The sequence below is a fragment of the Acinonyx jubatus genome, chromosome B1 (assembly GCF_027475565.1).
Source record: "Acinonyx jubatus isolate Ajub_Pintada_27869175 chromosome B1, VMU_Ajub_asm_v1.0, whole genome shotgun sequence".
In the NCBI taxonomy this organism is placed as follows: domain Eukaryota; kingdom Metazoa; phylum Chordata; class Mammalia; order Carnivora; family Felidae; genus Acinonyx; species Acinonyx jubatus.
The window spans coordinates 175,778,260-175,793,086 of record NC_069382.1 but is presented as its reverse complement, the minus strand read 5'-3'; positions in this window follow the sequence as shown (position 1 = coordinate 175,793,086).

Sequence of the window (14,827 nt, the reverse complement as noted above, 5' to 3'; positions counted from 1 at the left end):
CAGTGCTTTATATTTACTTATTTGTTTTATTTACCATTACCTTTTTCCTATTCCATGGACAAAATTCAGCTAAACTTCTTTTGTTCAATATCTTAATAAAAAATGTTACATATTATCTGGATTTTTTAGGAGCTTCCTAAGTTCAAGGTCCTGGAATTTTATTTGGGGGTGAAAAAAATGTATATGGATGGAGAAAAAATGACTTACTTCTTATATTTCTTTACTTATCATGTTGTTTCTTATTCATTTAATTAGTCTTTTCTTCTTTGTAATGGGAGAATACATATTTTTTGAAAAGGAGGTTACAATTAGAGGGCAAAAGAGAGTAGGAAATAAAGATTACTGTCAATTCCAATATAACCATTTTAACATGCTTTTAGTCATTTCATTCTATTTGTTTCATTATGTTTGATGAATAATTTTTCTAAAAAGGTATATTTGTATTAATGTGTGTGTGCATACACATGTGTGTAGGTGAATATATATCCCCTTCACCCACCCCACTCCACCATGCACATATGTATTATATGGAATCATCTGTATGAAAGAATAAAGACTTTCAGCCCTTATACCTCTGTAGTGGCCATGAGAATGCACTTTTCAGACTTCCAGCTTCAGGGAGAAAATTCCCCAGGCAGCCCAGCACCTGTGATCTTAAATTCATCATCTCATTGGTGCTGAGGTTGCACTTGCCTCTGGCAGCTCTCAGCTGATGATTAAGCATGGCAGAAATGCTAAGGCAGGCCAGTTCCTGGGAATCATGACCCCTCTGTTGGGCATCTTTGGCTCAAAGACTTTCCAATGGCCTTCCTGAATGTTCTTTAGAAGTGTACTGCAGCTAGATATTTCTCCCCAACCTATCTCCCTTTCTTTCTCCTCTCTCCCTCCCTCCCTACATCCTTCCTTCTTTCTGTCTGTCCCTTCCTTCCTCCCTTCCTCCCTTCCTTCCTTCTTTTGTTTCTTCCTTCCTTCTTTCCCTTTTCTCCTTATGGTCCTGCTTTTCAGAGGACTCTGATTATCACAAGAGTATATGTTAAATTGCTTCAGAGGTATAATCTATGGTTGAACACACAATAGTAAAGAAGGCAGACAGGTCCTTATAAAAGAACTCCCAGTTAGGAGAGACAGATAATAAATGCCTAAATACATAAAAATGCACCAAAAGATCATAATAATGTTAAATGAGGTTATGGGGAGTGAATGGGAAATTATTATAGATTGGGTGGGTAAGGAAAGCAGACTTTAAAAAGGTGACATTTAAGAGAGCTTTCCCTGGGGTGTCTGAATAGTTCAAGCAGTTGAGCATCCAACTCTTGGTTTCAGCTCAGTTCATGATTTCACAGTGCATGGGATCAAGTCCCACGTGGGGCTCTGTGGTGACAGTGCAGAGCCTGCTTGGGATTCTCTCTCTCTCCCTCCCTCTGTCCTTCACCCACTTGTGATCTCTCTCTCTCTCTCAAAAATAAATAAATAAAACGAAAAAAAAAAAAGAGAGTTTCCCTAACAGGAAGTAGACAGAGGAGTCAGCCTTGTGAAGATCAAGGGGAAGATCTTCCATGTTCATAATCAGTGCAGGCCATGAGGCAGAAACTACTTTGGCAAAATAAAGGGCAGAGAGAAATTAAGTGTGGGAGGAGCAAAGTGAGACAGAGAATTGAAGTTAGACACACAGAGGGGGAAGGACCAATGAAGCCTTTCTTTACAAAACAGAGTAATACATTTGGGCATAAACCAGGGTAATATGTCTGGATATGTGATGGGGGTCATGGGAGGATCTTTAAAAAGGGAGTTCCAGAATCTGATTTATGCTTTAAAAGACCATGTTAGCTGAAAAGAGATGATCAGAGGCCAGATGTTAGATATTGATCTTAATAGTTCAGAAACAAAAAAGAAGGTTATTTCATTTGTAGTAATGGAAAAGGTTAAAAATGGACTAGCTTAGGATGAGTTTTGGGAAGAAATTACTGATCAGCTGGCTATAGGGACCAGACAAAAGGGAGAGATGATGGACAACCCCTAGATTTGATGTTTAAAAATTCGGTGGATAGTGCTACTTAAAGACATGGAGGTCGGTAGTATGTGCATATATTTTGGACATTTTTTCCACCTTTAATGAAGCAAGGAGATATTTCTGTCAATCAACATGCTTGTTTTGTAATAGTACATTCAGATATCCTATTGTTGTTTGGGACATTTTTAATAAAATTAGGTTTATTATACATAATGTTTCCATTGGTAATGAATAATAACCATTTATGCAAAATAAACATATTATTAAAAATAATATGTTCTTAATACCTAAGATTCAAAAGTGGATGATAACTCAAGAGTCAGCTAGATCTACTACTAAATCCCCATGTGATTTGGGGCAAGGGATTATATCTCTTTGACCCTTTGTTCCCGCATCCACATTTTTCTAGATGTCTTATGTCACAAATTGATACATGAAATTAGCGAACTCTCAAACACTGAACAAATTGCACATTTAGAAAAGAACCCCTGAGGAGCTATTTGAAAAAAAAATATATTTCCAGTTTTTAACACCCTGAGAGTAGTTAGAATATGGTGCCATTTTCTCATTGACTTTTATGTACTGAATAAAGTAATCTAAGCTACAGTAATTTTAAAAATGTTTGCTATGAGATGTAATAAAGCAATTTTTTAAATTAACAACAAGTAGTCTATAAACCTTTCACTTGTCTTGAAATGGCACTTTGGCAAAACAGTTTATTTTCTCTTAATATTGCCTTTCATTTTATAATATGTTCTCATTTCTATGTTCTCATATTTATTAAACATGATTGTAAAGGCTGCATATTACTCTATTACATAGATGTGAGGTAGCATGCATAAATTTATCTGATATTTTTGAACATTTATACTACTTTTATGTTTTAGTCTTATAAATAATGCTACAATGAATATTGGTACAAATAAATTTGTGTGTGTGTGTGTTCAATTCTTGGGAAAATTAACAGAATGTTATTACTGTGTTAAAAGATATGAAAATTTATGAGACCCATGATATTTATTGTTAAACTTCCAACAGAAGGTACATTGGAGTTTACATTCCAACTAGTAGTAACTGGTGGGGGGGGGGGTCTCTTTCAATGCACCCTCATTGTGCCACTATTATTTAAAGTGTTAGTTTAGACATGCCATGAACATTCTATAAAAGCTTTTTATTTGTTTGTGAAGTAAAATATGTATCACTTATTCTTGCACAGTCATTATCAGTGTTATGCAATGTAATATAGTAATATATCATAACCACCTGTGCTTTCTGTTAAATGTCTCTTCTCTTTTAAAGATCTGATCTATTTTAATGTTTCTACACACTCCCCTTTTCACTCTGCTGATGACTCCCATGGGTTTCACTAGAATTTGTCTCTGATAACTTGGAATTGCTTCCTGGATATGTTCTCTCGTATGTTTCATGGTCACACGAAACCCTAAAATGCAACCCTTTATCAGTTCTTTTTCCAGATTTTGTTTTCTTTCCAAATTCCCAGCAGGTAATGCAAACCATAGAGCTATCTATAACTCATCGAATGCATATTCTTTTACTCACAAAATAATCCTAATTTTTTTTAAATGTTTCCCATATATTATTGTAAAGTCCCTTGATTACACGTGTTGTCCAGTGTTTCATGGATTTATGTTTGGATGTGACAGCATGTTCTTAGAAAGCAACCAAAATGTATTCCATTTCTATTTATTTTTAGCTTCTACTTACTTATATATTGCTAACTTAAAAAAAGATATGCATTATTTTGTCCTTCGGATAAAATAAAACTGCAAGATATAAATAAGAACAAGTGTGAAATAGTGAATAGTTTAGGGTATATTTATATATATATATTTTTTTTTTCCAGAAAATCTGGGCTAAGTGAAACTTTCAAATCTAAGAACAACATTTAGCTTTGAATTATCTCTCAGACTGAAAAATCTTCCAATTCACTCTGCACATCCCTTCAGGACAAAAAGCTATCAGACATGTTGTAAGTAGTATTTCTGTAAATTACTGCTTTTATCATGCTCCTCCCCAGGGAAAAAAAATCTTCAATGACTCCCTTATCCTACTACAGGGGTCTAAATTACCTGATTTTAAGACCCTTTCATAATTCAATTTCATGTAATATATCTAACTTAATTTCCCACTCACAACCATTGCTCTAGTCTTGACAGTGGTCCCATTATCACGTGAGGTTTTCCATAGGCTTTGGTGCTCTCTTTTCATTCATTTGTCACTCACTCTGGAATATCTTCCAGCTCCACTTTTTTCTCCAGCTCTTTAAGTTTCAACATCTATCTAGGTTCTTCCTAATCCTCAGCATCCCTGAAATTTTTTTTCTGACTATTCAAGCCCCCAATGATTTCTTTCTCCTATTTATTAATTTTTCATATATTTTTAAGGATCTTTATAACAAAATCTGAACCCTCAGTATAAAACAGCAAGCCAAACATAGCTTCTGCAGACTACATATTATATCGAATATGTGAATTGTGTGTATATATATAATATTATATTTTATGCATATATAAAAATTCAAAATATAACAAATCATATTTAAAAACAAATTAAAGGGGTGCCTGAGTGGCTCAGTCAGTCAGCTCTGAACCAAAACCAAGAGTCAGAGGCTTAACTGACTGAGCCACCCAGGCACTCCTAAGTGCCTGACTCTTGATTTCGGTTCAGGCCATGATCTCACAATTTCACTGAGTTCAACCCCTAGGTCGGGGTTTAGGCTGAGAGCGCAGAGCTTGCTTGGGATTTATTCTCTCTCTACCCTTCCCCTGCTCATGCTCTCTCTGTGTCTCTCAAAATAAATAAATAAACAAAAGAACAGAGTAGTATAGTTAGTATGATGGCTTAGAATGTTAACATCTAAACTATTTTTAAGGACTAGATGAACCTTTCTTAAGGCTCTTTCTCCTTTTCTTTCTTTCTTCTTTCTTCAACACTGACTTTTGTGCTGTGGCTGACCAAAACTTTTGTGTCTCTTATGGAATCCAGGTACAGTTAGAAGCACCTAAATCCTTAATAAATATTTATAGTTTTGTTATATTATGAAAAGAAAAAATACATATATTTCTGTTTTAATTACTGAGAAACAAAATACTTTTAAAAGTACATCATTTAAAATGATATTTCCCAGAGGAGTCCATTGTGCAAAGGAAGAATTACACTTTAAAAGGGAAGACATGGTCTAATACTCTGAAACTACATGGCTGCAGTCATTGGAAATGCAAAGTGTACATCTCAGTTTAATTTGGATCAATTAAGATACTAGGAGAATGATGAACGTGAAGACGGAGGCCTGAGCTAGTTAACAAGTGATTGGAATGTTTAACAAGTTGGAAAAAACCATCTCTCTCAGTTAGAAACATACAAGCTGGAAATTATAAAATTAACATAAAGATATCAAAGAGAGGTGAACAAATGGATTTAGGCCAGTAGCTAAGGAGTATAGAGTACCAAAGATAGACAATACCCATAATGAAAATATAACCAAAATGTTTAAGAATACTACTCTGAATTAAAATAAAAGAGGCATTTCTAAGTATATAATACCATATAATGCAGTGAACACAATACAGAGCTTTGGTGAATTTCAGTGATGAAGAACTACAATTAAGATAGATTACTAAAAATTATTGTCGTTTAGTTTTGAAAAACAAAAGTGACCACATTCTATAAATTCATTATGAAATATTTATTCTGTTGCAACTTCTACCTAAAAAAGCATTACTAATTAACACTAAGACAACCACGTATGGATAAAGGAAAGAGAAGCTGTTGTTGAAGATGAAACAAGTTACAACAGTGACTTAAATAATTTCACAATATATTCTGGGAAGGATGAATAAGTCAATATGTATTCATTAAAATTTGTGTGTCAGGATGCGGATTATGGAGAAGTTTGTGCCTGTTGTCAAAAAAGTAAACCCAAGATTCACTTTTAAATGAGTTCTTGAGATTTGAGAAATTGGGGATAGCATATAAATGATTATGCCTATATCTAGGATATATAAAGACATATTAAAACTCAATAACTAAAAAGGAAATAATTCAATTAAAAGTGGAAAAAATATCTGAATTAGATATTTTTCTAAAGAAGATACACAAATGGTTAAAAAGCATATGAAAAGATATTCAACATCATTAGGCATCAAAGAAATGCAAATCCAAGCCACAATGACAAATACTTCAATACTTTTGAAAGCTATAATCCAAAGGACTGATAATTACACATGTCGGCAAAGATGCAGAGAAATTGGATCTCATACACTACCAAAGGGAATGTAAAATGTGTCAGCCATGTGAGAACTCATTCTGCCAGTTCTTCAAATGGTTAAACTGTATGACCCAAATTTCACTGCTAGGTATATACATGCCCAAGAGAAATCAAAACATGTTTCAGCAAAACATGGATATTGACAGCAGAATGACTCATAATAGACAAAAGGTGGAAACAGGCCAAGTATCCATCAACAAAGGCAAGGGTAAATATAATGTGGTATATCTATCCAATGGAATATTATTTGGCAACAAAAAGAAATGAAGTAGTAATACATGCTACAACATGGATGAACCTTAAAAAAACTATTCTTCCTGAAAAAGCCAGTCACAAAGAACCACGTATTGTATAATTCTGTTTATATGAAATGTCCATGATAGAAAAATACATAGAGACAGAAAATAGGTTAGTGATTGCCTAGAAGTGAGGAAGAGGTGGGGGTTGAGGGTCGAGTGATAGCTAAGCAGAGGTGGAGTTTTTAGGGAGGGTAAAGAAAATGTTTTACACTGATCATAGTAACCGATGCACAGCTCTGTGAATGTACTAAATCCACTGAATTGTACACTTTAATGGATGAGTTAGTTGTATGTTATGTGAATTCTATCTGAATAAAGTTGTTAAAAATTGTGTTGGCAGGAATGAAAGGAATTATATCTCCCAAATGATTATCTACCATTAGATTTGATATATAAAGTTTTGCAATTTAGAATATACTTTTCACATAATATGGCAGAAAATGAGAATTACGAAAATAACCAATGATGATGTCACTCTTAGGAGAAACACTAAGATTAAAATGGCTCTGCAGTGGTTCAGTTAGCTTAACTAACCATAGGAGAATAAGAAATGCCAAGTTCAAGGCATTATTTCAGATGGAATGAAAACCTATCGTAGGTTTTAAGACAGATCGTTTCATTCTGTGAAGTTCTCCATGTCCTGAGGAACTGTAGTTCAATGGGTTGTGTTTACTCAGGCTGAGGGATTTCCATTTTTCATACTGAAAATTTGTACCTTGGGGTTTTAGGTACGCACAAATCACGGATAATATTCTTATAAGTAAGCACACTGGTGGTATGCATGTAGTTTTTCACAACATTAGTTCTGGTTTACAAATAAAGAACAATTTTTAAATTTCTAGCTTCCAGCTATTAATTTCTAAGTATTTGTTTTAAAAAACCTATAATGCTCCTGCTGTGGATAGTAATGACCATATTTAAGGTTGTTTTTAGCTTTTTTGTTTTTAATTTGTCAAGTGGAAAAAAATGAGTATCTTGTTAAACATTCAATAGAGTGTAGCATTTCCCTCAATCGTGAATTGGTAAAATAATATAGAGAAACATGTTCTTTGTAACTACACTCATATTCTTTAGAGACTAACAGTCTCTAATTTTTTTTAAATAGAATTATTCTCTGTTTGTGATCAGGATTGTTTTAAGTTGCAAAAGGATACCAGTCCTCACCACTTCTTGAATGAATAATTATATTTTGGTAGCTTTCCATAAAAAAATGTATATTTACCATATTTGGTGTTTTTTTGTCTTTTTCCCTAAGATTTTTACTTGATTAGAAAATTCTAGGTCCCATATCTATTCATCCAGGAATTGCTCATATTTTTAATACATACAAGCTTTTATTTCTTAAAATATTCTGGAATTAATCAGATTTTGTATCCTTTCTCTTAGAAAGTCAACAGACTGAATGAATAATTTTATATCTTTCTGGCATCCATCATATATATTGATATCAATTATAAATCTATACATATATAATTGATATACGTAATATATTATTTAATTTAGAATTAAAATGTAGATTATTTTCACATTTACTCTATTTTGTTTTATTTTTCTTTTTGCCATAATAGCTATTGTCAAATAGGTCTTTAAAGGATGATTTATCCATAAATATTCTTATTTTTATTAGTCTAAAAATGTCCATATTACCTCTTTGTTCTTGAGTGATAATTTTTTTGTAGATATGGAGTATTATGTGTAAAGAATTTTTATGTGGCACTTTGAAACTCTTTTCTCATTATTCCTTATATCAAATATTACTGATGAAAATGATGTCTCATTTTCATTACATTGTTGATAATCTGCCTTTAACTCTTATAGCTATTAGAATTTTATTGTTAGTCTCAATGTTTTTAAGATACAGTATAGTATGTCAATGTATTTTTTTTCTTTTTTTCCCCATTTCTGACATTTTTATTTAACACTCACTGACTTTTTTCATATGTAAGCCTTGGATATTTTAGTTCTACAAAATTCTTAATTATCAATCTTTCCCCCATATGTTTTATTTTCCCTCTGAAAATCCTATTAGATAAATGTTGGGACTCTGACTTGTTGTATGTCTCTCATTTTTATCTGTACATGTTTTTGCAGTGCATTCTGGGAGAATTCCTCAGGCTGATCATTTATGTGGTCACTAATTCTGTCATTAATGATGTCCATAATGATATCCATATTTTTAAGTTATCTTAATAATCACACCATATTTTCAAGAACTCTTTATGATTTATATTAATATCTTTTCTTTTATTATACTTTTTGTTCTTGTGTCATAATCTGCATTTATTATTTTAGGGAGGTAATTCCTTTGTCTTTCTGACTGAAAACCTGTTCAGATAGTTAACATTAAGTATTTTCTTTAAGTTTTTCCATTTGTTGAATATGTTTTCTCCTCTCTTCCATCATTGATCTTCCTTAAGTCTTTGTCGCACTGGAATGTGCTCTTCTCTTTGGCAACATAATTCTTAGACAAGCATTTGAGATGTTAGTTTTCTGTCATGTGGATTCTCTCAGTGTTCCAAGATTGAGATAAATTTAGGTTAATACTCAGCTTCTATCAGTCCTGTTTTATTGTAAGCAGAAGTGTCTTCCTTAATATTTTGATGGAGACCAATCAACCGTAGCACTGTAATACATGAGTATCTGCCACAGTATTTTCATCAAATGGATTTTAAAACCACTTATGAGGTACAGAGGGCCTTTGTATATAAAGATATAAAACCAAGATTTAACACTTAGTTGGAGATTTTATAAAATAGTCAAAACATGAAAAGAAACAACTCTGCCAACAAAACATCCAGAGTGTATAGATTACATTCTGTTGGAATGTTTTATTCTTGTTTGGACTAAAGGCCAACAAAACAAAAGAGTGTCTGCCTTTAAAAACAGCTCTATTCAGTTATTAATCATTTTATACTTGTTTCACATTGACCTAAGGGTACAGTTTTGGATGTGTTCTAGTTTCCCTTCAACTTCTTTACATGCCCAAAAGATAGTATAAACCTAAAGCTCTTTTTTTTAAATTTTTGTTTCTGGTTTTTTTTTTTTGCCTGTCAGAAGAGAATAAAGATAAATGAATAGACCAAAATGCTAGATGATACAGTATACAATGATAATCTTTCATTTTGCAAGACAAAAGTTGAAAGATGTGGGATGTATTGAGCAGCCACAGCATACATTAAATAAACCTCTAAACAAAACTTTAAAGTTTAAACCACAATTTTAGTGCATGCGGAGTCCTGAGTCTCCAAACCTCAAAATTTATAGCAAAGGGATAAAAAGGTTTCTGAAAAAAAAAAAAAAAAAAAAAAAAAAAGAAATAAAGAATAGAGAAAGAAAGAAAGAAAGAAAGAAAGAAAGAAAGAAGAAAGAAAGAGAAAGAAAGAAAGAAAGAAAGAAAGAAAGAAAGAAAGAAAGAAAGAAAGAAAGAAAAGAAAAGAAAGCCAATGGACAGGTTTTGAGTTTTAATTCCATATTCAGCACCAAATCAAAACTTCATAGAGGAAATCAAAACATGTAAGAACAGTGGTATCACATGGGAAAAATATCAGTCTTTTGTTAATATATATTTATATATTTCCAAAAATAAAAATGCATTTCATCACATGCTTAAGAGTTCTTAGAATATCTGTCACTATCAATAAATACACAGACGCTTAAATGGATAACAGATACAATGACATAACAGAGAAAAAAAAGAAGGCTGACAAACACAGGTTGGAGGATAAGATTAATATAAAAATGTTCACAACATTTTGGGGAGAGGCTGGATGAACAGGGGCCCAGAGTCTACAAAGAAAGGCTTTGCCCTAAAAGCATAAACCTCACATCTAACTTCTATTTTATACAGGAATTTCTACTTTTTTTCTTCATTATTAGATATAAAAATATTAATAAAGTAGAAGTATACTTTAAAGATAAAAATATAACGATCCATGTCAAAGAAGAAAGAAAAGCAACACTGAAATCACCTCACATCTGCCATCCCAGTCTCTTTCCACTTTAGCATTAAGCATTAACTGAATTTTTGGTTTATAATTTGTATTTATTTTTTGAATTTTAGTAATTCGATTTGTATCCCTAGAGAGTACATAATTTTACAAGTTTGGGGGACTTCATAGAAACAGAATCATTTGCCTTCTTCTCTCAATGCTCTTTCCAATATTCATCCATGTAGTTGAATGCAACATTGATTAATTCATTTTTACAGATATGGAATTATTTTGATTAACTCTATAGCCCCTTATTCATCGATGGCACTCTTTTTTAAATTTTTTAACGTTTTTTCATTTTTTGAGAGACAGAGACAGAGAGCGATTATGGGGGGGGAGGGCAGGGAGAGAGGGAAACAGGGATTCTGAAGCAAACTTCAGGCTCTGAGCTGTCAGCATAGACCCCAATGTGGGGCTTGAACTCATGAACCACGAGATCATGACTTGAGCTGAAGTCAGTCACTTAACCAACTGACCCACCCAGGCACCCCAATCGATTATACCCTTGATAGTTATATCCAGGATGTTTCCACCAAACAGTGCAATTATTACATATGTTTTGGGATGCATATATATAAGGCTATTCTAGTATAAACCTAGGTTTGACGTGTTTATTTAAAAGCTCTCTACATATTCAATTTTATAAGTTAATGCTAAATTGTTTCCAAAGTGGTTACACCAATGTATACTCACAAATACATGTTAATTGGTAAGTAGTCTTACTGTTTCATATCCTCTGTGGTATGTTAATATTGTAGCTTTGAAATTTTTCAATCTGGTATTTGTCATTCTGGATTATTATTTAATATCATTGGTTATTTGACTCATCTCTTTTCTTTTCCCCTTCCTTACCCTCATTTTGTTTTGTTTTGATTGATTGATTACTTAAGTTTTTATTTTCCTTAAACTGTTTTTCTCCATTTACTCATTTTATTTTAGTGGTTACTATAGAAATTTTAACCAATTTAATATACTGAACTCTAAAGTTTATAAAAATTCTATCCTTCTTCTAGACACTTTAGGAATGTTGGAACAATTTAATCATCTTTCCTCTAGTTTATAAAATTTTATTAGTATAAATTATTTCTATAATGGCTTATAAACTCTCAAGGCATTATTATCATTTATTCAATTAATTGGATGTCTATGTACTTGCGTTATCCTTTAAAAAGTTTTTTTTTAATGTTTATTTATTTTTGAGACAGAGACAGAACATGAACAGGAGAGGGGCAGAGAGAGAGGGAGACACATAATCCCAAGCAGGCTCCAGGCTCCGAGCTGTCAACACAGAGCCCGACATGGGGCTCGAACTCGGACCATGAGACCATGACCTGAGCCGAAGTCGGATGCTTAACCGATTGAGCCACCCAGGCGCCCATGTACTTATGTTATCCTTATTCATCAACTAATATTTTAGACTTTTTGAAACCAATGCCATTTTACTTATATTATACACTATGGAATTTCCTTTTGATAAAATCCATTCACAGCAGCTTGGGTTCGCCTGTCTGAAAATGTCCCACGTTACTCTTATTTCTCATATTAAAAGTGTTGTTTGTTTTTATTAGTTATAAAATTCTGTGTTGATAGGACTTGCATGTATTATATGTTTATAGTCCCTGGAATTTTACTAGTAAGAGTTGTTTCGTACCTGATTGTGAAGTAGTTTCTTCTTCTTCTCAAGATGATTTCTATTTCCTACTCCCAGGATCCCAATCCTGGAGATACTGGCAATCCAGGGATAATTTTAAACCGAATTTTGCATGATTTTTTTTTCCTTCCATATCATCCCTCCAGGATGAATTTGATTACAAACTTGGCTTATGGTTAGAACATCTCACAGGGCAAAATTCTCTTTGTTTTTTGTTTTATTGTTTTACATTTATTTACATCTTTCTCCCTATCTTGAGCACAAGTGCAGGAGACAGGTAAATTTTCCTCTTCTTATGCAGAGGTGGAAGGATGAGGGTACTGGCGAGTGATGGATTTTCCTTCTATTTCACTCTTAGGCTAATGATGTATCACCTTAGGGAGTTCTCGCTAAGAAGAAACCTAAGTTTATTACGTGTGTCTTTTCTCCCAAAAGGATGCGGAAACTAAAGATGAAGAATATAAGTGAGTAAATAGCCTTGAGGTGAAAGAGGGTTTTATGGTTCACTTACCTCTGTGAGTTCACTTAGATTTTGGCATTAAGATTTCAATTTCCTGGCTACAGATAAAATTAAACAATTTTTAAATGTATGGTAATCCAGCATTTTTAACTGTTTCAGCAGAAGAATTGACCAACTATTTATTGAGTTGGCTGTAATCATGAAAATAAAGTTATGTCCATAAATTTGTGTGCTTCAATAGGAGTTTTTATTTTTCAAACCTGAGCGTTAGGGAAATAGAGAGGACTAGAGGGAGACCTTTATAAAAATGTAAATTTCTTGGACTTACGGTTTTTTGTTTTGTTTTGTTTTATAGTTTAATGCATTTTAATAGCAAACTTACAGGAACAGCACAGAAGACAGACAGCATTAAAAACAGGTCCTTGCATGTAGGACAACTCAGTTAGAAAAGTAGAGTGAATGGATGTAATCTACCGTATGATAAAAATGCTACAAACACCATTTAGTTGTCGTCGATAAGAAATTTACTTGTTTTAAAAAAAATCCAAGTGCTGGCATTGTCCAAAAAACTTAACAGGTTTATTTATAATTGTTATAAGGTTGAACTGCTGAAACGTGTTCACTGAAACATTTTGACGTGCATTCATGCACGCATTTATATTAAAAATTCACATACAAATGAAAATGGAGACACTGCCAATGCCTGATTTCTGTCCCCCAGTTTTCTATTTGCAATGATATACTTAGGTACTTTTGACCCCATGGTGGGGGTGGCGGGGGGATATCTAACGTTCAGAACCACCAATAACAGGAAGAAGAGATTTTTTTTTTTTTTTTTTTTTTTTTAAGAATGAAATGTTTTCCATCAGGGTGGTTTCTTAAGCACATTCTCCACATACGCGGTGTGCTAGTTGGGTATCTTTGGACGTAATTGTTACACGTTTGGCACGTGACACAGGTTGGTGTCTTCAAAGAGGCCCGCCAGATAGGCCTTGCTTGCCTGCGGCAAAGCACCAACAGCTGCGCTCTGGAGGCCCAGATGTGTTTTGAAGTCCCGAGCAATTTCTCACAGCAGATGCTGGAAAGGAAGTTTGAGGATCAGGATCAGAAGTTCAGGGGACTTCTGACAAGGTCGAATTTTGCGGGGTGCCCCAGTACCAGGCCTGTAAGGATGAGGTTTCTTCACCCCTCCCGTAGAGGGCGCACTCGTGTGAGCGCCTCTTGTAGTCCGTTGCTTCCTCGGTGCTTTACCACCGGTCGATTTGCGGGCAGTCAGCTCTGTAGGAGCCCTGGTACTGAGACATCCTTCCTTTACCCCTTTCTTCGGCTGGAGCACAGGGACCTAGAGGCGGTGCTGGCATTAGCAAGCGAGGGGGCGTGGCTGCGGCTGCAAACACAGTTATCATGTTTATTTCTTTTGCGAAAAAACACAAGATACAATCAAAGAAAGGCTGAGGAGGCCATGTAAGAGCCTAATCTATGTGATTTTTAATAAACATTGTTTTTTTTTTTCAGTGTGGAAATAGGGGGAAAAGGAAGAATATAGAGTAATCAAAGAAAATCTCTTGAACTGACTTTGCATGATGGACCAACCTCATAAAACAGATTGGCTTTTGAAAATAAAGGGACCCGTGGGGATCGGAATTTGGAATAAAAAGTGGAACTACCCAGAAAAATCAAGATTTACCTGGGGAAAACATGGAGAGGTCAAGGTTGGTGCAGCACCTGTGTTGGAGCAGAATGGTGGCTGTAGGCCATGGCTGGAAAGACTCTCAAGTTTCTATTTCTTTATTTTTTTCTTTATTGATGTGTTGCTGATATTAGTTATGGTGGCACTAAAAGTAGGCCAGCAGGGAAAGGAGCCACTAATAACAGATCTCTTGTATGCGTTCTTGTTTTTCTATGACAAGTAGGACTCACACTTTAGGTTGAGTAATTATTAGTATTCTTGAACTTTATCTGAATTCTGGAGGCAGTGGGGTGGCCATCTCAGACAGGCAAGTCATTTCTGAGACAGATGAGGTATTTTATATTACTGTTAAGAGATGAAAACCTCATTTTTGGATCCTTAAATGGACTGAGAGAAGAAGGAATAACAAAGGCAAGAAATACATATTTAGGATAATTTA